Source organism: Oncorhynchus masou, unplaced genomic scaffold (genome assembly GCF_036934945.1).
Source record: "Oncorhynchus masou masou isolate Uvic2021 unplaced genomic scaffold, UVic_Omas_1.1 unplaced_scaffold_1569, whole genome shotgun sequence".
In the NCBI taxonomy this organism is placed as follows: domain Eukaryota; kingdom Metazoa; phylum Chordata; class Actinopteri; order Salmoniformes; family Salmonidae; genus Oncorhynchus; species Oncorhynchus masou.
The window spans coordinates 58,408-64,996 of NW_027005752.1; the positions used below are offsets into that span (position 1 = coordinate 58,408).

Sequence of the window (6,589 nt, forward strand, 5' to 3'; positions counted from 1 at the left end):
ACCGAAACCTTTCGTTGCCCCTCATCTCTTGGGAAATTCCCCTCCTTATCCTGATGTGGCCCAGCCTGCACTAACATATCCCGTAAAGATCCATTCCTATATTTTGGCCACTCAGCGGGATCTTTATGTTTTTTGTTGTTGTCTGGGAGTCGGATTTAGCAGCAGCACCACCACTGTCATCCGAGACGGGGAGCAACGAATCTGAGTCTGGGTCCAAGATAGTAGGGTCTTCGACGGCATTGTTTGAGAGCTTTCATCATCGGTGGAAGTGCATGGCTCGGACTCCTCCGGTTTGCCAGAATCAGCGAACTGGGGCTCGTTCTCGGTAAATGAAAGGCCTATCCTCCTAGGCTTGTCATTTTCCTCACCGGCTGATGGACATTGCTGCACGCGGATAAATTTCACCGGCAAATTTCTTTGGTTTAGAGATTGTGCCTCTCTTCTCATTGTTTTAACAAATAGCTTCCTGATAGTTTGTGTCTCTTAGACATGGTAGCAAATTGTTTCAAATCTCTATAGATTACTTTTAACTAAAATTATATTCACTAGTAGTAGCTAGCTAACATTAATCGTCTTCTTCACACACAAACATGACAAAAAATACAATCATTTAATTGGCAGATTAATTTGTATTAATGTTTCACAATTGGATCATCCCATATAAACACACACATAACCCAAGCTACCAAGCTAGTGGGAGTGAACTTAGGGAGGGGTGGGGTGGCTGGGGTGGAATGGTGTGGGGGTGGCTATGAGCTTGTGGCTAGGGTGCCGCAGGCGGTGTAGTAACCGATCAGGGGCGCAGGAGGACCGCAGCCAATTGTCAAAATGCCGCCCCAAATTCAAGTGCTTTTGTCTGCCCACATGATAGGGAGAATTGGATCAATTGGAACCTTGTCATATAGATAACATAAGGCATGGTGGGTAGGGAGCTTAAACACAAAGTCATCTATCGTGAGCCATAGATCAGCCCCCTGTAATAACTCATAGAAGTCCAAATCTGGTTGGAAAAACTCATCACAAACAGCCTGGTAATGTGGCTGGAGAGTCAACCTGCGTAAACAGTAAATAGCAAATAGAAAAGCATATTCTTACTCTCTCTCTGTGAAAGTCATTTTGTCTGAGTGCCCTCATAAAGTTATTGAAATGTACGACATTGGTGATGGCGCAAAAGTTAAATGTCCCTCTCCACTGGTTATCCACCATACATTGTAGACTAGAGGTAGCTGAAGATAGTGAGCCACTAAAAAACCAGTCCGCCATGCTGGGTCAGTAAGCACCAGGTCATACTGGCTCTCCTGTAGGGACAGGATGCCTTAAAGACAAAACTTTAGAGTGGCCTTGTTAACATTGACCTTGTTTTTGTTTAAACACATAAATGGACCTATCCTACTCAATTATTTGACAGACCTTGTAACTATAGACAGAAAATCCCAGAGTGAGAGTTCACTGAGTTCATCTGAGTGAATCAATGTTCCTGTGTTTGTGGACTTTCACCTTCATGTTGTTTTTAAACTCTCATAAGAATGTTACAGATGAATTACATGTTCCCTCATTCTCCAATCTAATGTGTTCCTGGATATGTATGGATTTGACATAAAAGGCACAGGTAGATGAGCTGGTTAAGAAGTTTTAAAGTTGGCTTTCTCTACAGAAACAGATGGTGCCTTTCTCTAAGCAGTAGGAAGCAGGTTATTCAGTCAACCTTTTATCTGTTCTTGATTATGGTGAAATGATTTATCAAAGTGCAGCTGCTACTACTCTTAAACCTTCGGATGCCATATCCCATAGTGTGCTTTGTTTTGTTACAGGTGACAGTTTTGATACTCATCCTTGTATCCTGTATCACAAGTTTGGCTGAACGTCGCTAAAGACTTGTAGATCTCTACATTACTCCCTTTATATTGACAAAGCCCTACTTCATAAACTTCCGTCTTATCTAACTTTGTTGTTGAAGTATACACATCTGAGTTGCCTAACCAGTTCACAGGATTGGTTAACTGTTGAGGTTCCTAGGGTCTCCAAAGCTAGCTAAATCTGCTTTAAGTTTTAATGCACCATATTGAATGCACCATTTGCAAATGTATGACGTTTAATACAAAGATGGTCCCTCCCTCTATATCAATTACTTTCTTTATGATTGGTTTTACAAATTCCTCATCCATAGCATCAGTGACAGGTATTATAATAGAACTGTAGTTGGACGACTCTTGTTTGATATACCAACTTTTTGTCATTCGGTACCACTCTGATGGTGTGTCCCTGAGAGTGAAGAGCCTTGATCAGAATATCCATGTTAACCCAGTGACTTCCCTCCCCGGGAAAGACCAGCAACTTCCCACCATGGCAAACTGAACCACACATAATCAACATAATTATAAATATGCACAAGTCATGCTTCCAATATATGTTATCATTTATATGATATATAAAACAAACAGAGCTAGGAAATCATAATCAGTTTGTAAGACACGTTGAACGGATTTTTACATATAGTCAGTTAGCTGACTATATATTCTCATTTATGTACAAGTATTTCTCCCCTGTTTTCAGAGTGATACGGTGTTGTATTCTCAATTCAACGTTTAGTGTAATAATTTCACAAAAGTAACACATTACAAAACTAACAGAAAACCCATTATACAAATAACACAGCAAAATATCTTATTAACAACGCACATGTTCATTCACAATCGACATAAGATGACAGCTACTCTCAGTACGATGCTATTCTTCACTTCAACCGAGCAGAGCTAATATTACTCTCTTCAAACTTAACTCTAACTTCCTCAAGACGTTACTAAGACACACCTTAAACACTCTTGACATGTTAGCGAGTTATAACATTTAAATTACTATTTTTATCATCAATAAAGTACCTGAAAATAGGGGAGAAATAATCACGAGAGTGATACGGTGTTGTATTCTCAATTCAACGTTTAGTGTAATGAGAAAAGACCGCGATTTTCCCCAGGAATATGGTTGGAGACCAGAGCAATCGATCTCCGGCTCATAGATTAAGAGCATTTCGTAGATCACAGATTAACACTTTTAGGCAATACAAAATAAAGTAATCAATATAACGTTTACACATTACTCTCACAATTCGTACACTTTGACAGATTTGAAATTTAACACAATTATATGAATGTTATCAATCTCTATCAACTAATACTGAATGCATCTTTTTAACCTTAGATGTTTTAAGATCCTCACATACTATGAATTTACTAATACTTTTTAATGTATAACAGGCTATGAATATTTCCTTTAACCTGTCACACAAGCATTTTGCTACACCCACGAAAATATCTGCTAAATATGCATATGCGACCATTGATGTGATACAAATCATGAAAGACCATGAAAGCTGTTCTCAATAGGGCCTAATTAATTTCCTATAGGGTTTTGAGAGATTGAGACAATGAAGATGAAACTTTATTCTTCATTTAGATTCACATTTGATACATTATGTAAACAATATCTCACAATACATTACATCATTTCCTATGAACATTAACTTAACGTAATTATTATTAGCTTATTCAGACTGGAGGTAAGATGTAGTGAAATGTTACATGTAAAATGTGTAGCTCACTTTGGCTTTTGTGTTGGTTTATAAGCGTTAAGTAAATGTCAAAGTACTGCTTTTATGAGAACCTTCCCATTTGTTACATTTACCAATGATTTTAGGCTGTTCTGAGGGCTGAATTATCAACCCTTCCAGAATGAATGAAGAATGATGTTGTCGTTAAAGTCTGTATAACGACAAACTGAAAGTTCTTTGTTCTCTTGAAATGACCTCCACAATAGATGTGGAAGAAAAAAATAACAAACCAATGAGGGACAAAGTGTTTTTGGCAAACATCTAAGCTGCATGATATCTTTATTAAAAAACAGAGCTCCTTAACGGTCTTCTGGAGAATCAACATTTACATCAGTTTAACTGTGACACACAAAGAAAGCAGCCACACACAACTATAACAGCATTCATTTTTAAGGTGCACATTTGGACTTTCCTATTCAAACCTTTGATTAAATGGGCTGAACAGTTAAAGTACAGTTGTAAGTTTAGCAAAATCTTCAAAAGCAATTAGATAAAACATCTGTCAACAATACTGTATGTCTACATCAATGCCACATATATTTGTCATGTTAACAAAAAGTATAATGAGTGAGACAAGTAAAAACATATTGTTGTACCACACTGTGTACAGATGAAAGCCATAATCATTCCTCTTTCATTTTCATTTTCAAACATGACCTGCAACAGAAACATCTGATAATGCCAATGAAAGCCAGCAGAGTAAATAACACAACAGTCAGTAAAAAGACCATTACATCTACAGAGTGGTACGAGTACCAGGGCATTCTGTAGGACTCTGTACGCAGGTGAGCAGCACCTTTGTGTCTCATGACAAACTCAATCCAGAAGAGGGCAGTGTCCAGGGGCTCCATTGGCACGTCCTTGTGTAGCCTGGAGAGTCTCTGCATGTTCGTCCTGTAGGATGGCTCATCCAGAACTTCCTGTAAGGCCTGGGAGAATATGTTTCTATCTAGTGTTGCTAAATCCACAACCTTTGCTACACCCTTCACTTTCATTCTAGAAAGATTGTCAGTTTGGTCGAACACCAGAGGAAGGCCTACTATTGGAACACCGTGGTAGATAGCCTCGAAAATCCCATTTGTTCCTCCGTGAGCTACAAACAGCCTTGTCTTAGGGTGTCCTAAAAGATCATTCTGAGGCATCCAGTCAACTAGTAAGGTGTTGTTACCCAGAGTAGCTGGCCTGTCTCCTTTATACCTCCAGATGACCTTCTGAGGCAGTTGGGCAAAAGCAACAGCTATCTCATCAGCTATATCATGTGGAAGCTGCCCAATTAAAGTCCCCAAACACATGATAATGACTCCATGCACCCCAGAACTCTGAACAAACTCCTCTAGTTCTTGGGGAAGAGGCTTGGCAGGTTTACATTGGAACCCTCCCATATATATATAACATTAGGCATGGTGGGACGAGGGAACTCAAACACAAAGTCAACTCTCATGAGCCATAAATCAGCAGCTTGAAACAATGAGAGGTAGTCGACCTCAGGACCAAAGTAACGACTAACTAAAGCAGAATAATGAGGTCCCATTGTCTGTCTGTACAGATACTGCCTGATGATATAAACAAGGAAGTTACGGACCCTCTGAAAAAAACTCATCTTGTCTGTTAACTCTGCAGCAGGAATTGGTACATAAGATAGCGGTGAGGGAGCAATAACAAAATGACCCTCACCGCCTATAGTCCATCTAACATTGAAAACAAGTGGCACATTTAAATAGTGCGCCAGCACAACACCTCCCCCATTTAATGGGTCTGTCAGAACCAAGTCATACTTGGTTTCTCTAATAGACTGCATCAACTGTTTATTCTCTAACATTTTGATTATCATCTCACACACTTTGCGGTGAATTTCAAAGCGAAAGAATTCCTCATCAGCTCCACCTGGAATATCAATTGTGATTGAACTGTAGTGAGGGGAGGTTTCCTTGATGTACCAGCTGTCTGATGGCCTTACTACTGACACACTGTGACCTCTTGAATGCAGCGCTTCAATAATGACCTTCATGTTGACCCAGTGGCTGCCGTCATGAGGAAACACCAGGACTTTCCCACCATGGACAGCAGGAATAGAGAGGGTCAACAGGGTAACAATGAAGATACCAGGGAGACACATCTTCACTAGCTGCTTCACATAAGCATGCATCAATTTTACCTGAAATATACAAAAATAAGGTCAAATAAATCTAATAAAATTACGTTTTGACATAAGAATAATTAAAACAGGCCTACGTTTCTTTTCTTTAGGCTACAAATAAGTTCCTACACTGTCCACAATATTGATTGGCCTACTTTAAAGTTTAGCCAAGTTAAGTAAAAAGGTTGATTAAGTAATACAGTATAATACAGAAACACTTATTTTACATGAGACATTTTTAAAATAGGCTTGATTGTGACCTTCTTCGCTACAAATAAGTCCCTACACTATCCACAATACTGATACTTTCAAGTTTAAACAACTTTTCATAAGAAAAGATTGATCACGTAATACAGTATAATCTTTCATTCTGAGAGATCAATTATTTTATTTTCCGATATAAATGTCTCTTGAACGTTAGGAAATAGTCCAATTCTGTAGATTTTTCCGAGGTGAAACCTATTTCACATCCTAATGTTAGGCTACACGTTAACATTGTATTATATTTAGCAGTAGCTCCGAATCAACAATCTATCGTGAGTGTGAACAAACCTAATTTAATTGAAGGCTTACGTTCCGGTTTTCATCCAAAGAACAAAGAATTTGAAATGAAGGCTATTTCAGAGCCCGTCTGTCTATAAATCAGTTCGAAGGTATTTTAAATAATCTCGGAAATCAGAGAGAAAGAGGCGAAATCAGTATAGTCTCTCGACATCCGCGTTGGCCCCCACAATTTTCATATTCTCCTGCTATGTCTGTTTCAAGGCCGTAGACTTGTCAGCATATAGAATGGGTGGGTTCGAGCCGACCGCTTTTATCAAGTCGCTCACCGCCTTTCAAAGCGT

The 6,589-nt window shown here is 39.0% G+C and overlaps 1 pseudogene; it reads right to left on the bottom strand.

Moving 5' to 3' along the window:
* Window positions 1-3,869: 3,869 nt before the first annotated feature.
* Window positions 3,870-6,367, bottom strand: LOC135531269 (UDP-glucuronosyltransferase 2C1-like; annotated as a pseudogene).
* Window positions 6,368-6,589: the final 222 nt, after the last annotated feature.